This window comes from Condylostylus longicornis, unplaced genomic scaffold (genome assembly GCF_029603195.1).
Source record: "Condylostylus longicornis isolate FDR11 unplaced genomic scaffold, ASM2960319v2 ptg000143l, whole genome shotgun sequence".
Classification (NCBI taxonomy): Eukaryota; Metazoa; Arthropoda; class Insecta; order Diptera; family Dolichopodidae; genus Condylostylus; species Condylostylus longicornis.
In genome coordinates, this window is record NW_026578111.1 from 116,467 (window position 1) to 117,661 (window position 1,195).

A 1,195-nucleotide genomic window follows, 5' to 3' on the forward strand; every position below is an offset into this window, starting at 1 on the left:
ATATCATTCGTTTTCATGAGTATTGGATTTAGTATATCGTTCAACTTTATTTGGATTGTGCAATATTAACACCGAAACAAATAAGGAAAAATATAAAATGAACGTCAATTACCAATGTAAGTGCAGTAATTTTTTTTAAAAACTAAAAAAGAAAAGTGGAATTCTTAGTGAACTTTTCATTTTTGAAAAAGTGAGGTAATCAGCTAATTTCAGTGAAGTGAGTCATTCTTTAAGATTAGTTCGTTCGCGAACGAAAAATGACTAGTTTTCAGTATCGTACAAAATGTTGAAGTTGAAGGTGGTTCTTGTTGTTTTTCCGCTTTTTCGTATTTATTTTAAGAATTTTAAAATAATTTTGAATGAAAATATTAATATATTTAATTGATTTTTTAAATATATATGCGGAATTATACCTGCATATAGTGTGTATTTATTTCAATATTTCTTCCAGCAAATAGCAACTTCGGTTTAAAAAAACCCATATAAAATAAGGTCGTGCTTTCAAGTTTCTCTCTTAGCATTCGGACTTGCTAGATATAAAGACATTAGTTTGCCAATAAAGTATTTCACGAGCTGCCGAAAAAAGTGTGATCGGAATGCGGGATTATTTTCATAGTTGTTCTATAATTACTACTTCAAAGTAAGATTTTTAAGATATACGCGTAACAATTCAGTTTACATTACTACTACGAATTCAGTTTACTACTACGAAAACTATTTTGTACTCAAAATAAAATAATTTCTGATAAGGAGCATTTATTAGAGTAGATTCTTTTAAATTAGCTATTACTTTAATAAAAAAGTTAAGTCTATATTTCAGTGAACTGGAAAATGAAAGCTTCTGAGAAAGAAGAAAACTTTAGAAAAGACACGAGAGTTTTAGGACTTTTACAAATAAAATAAAACTTATGCTTATGCTATTGCCAAATGTGTAATTTTTGCAATTGCGTTCTTTCTGGAGTCTCAATTAGAAATGTAAATGAATATTGTATTATCAAAAAACATTCTTTAATAAAGTTCAATTAATCAATATATTAAGCAATATTCTGATAGTAGTATCGAACGCAAATATTATATGAATATATCACTTAATAAACTCTCTGTAATAATCGTGTAAATGTGTCGAACTAATTTCAACGAACGAATCACTTCACGGAACTTGACTTATTAGTTCACTTCTTCAAAAATGAATCGT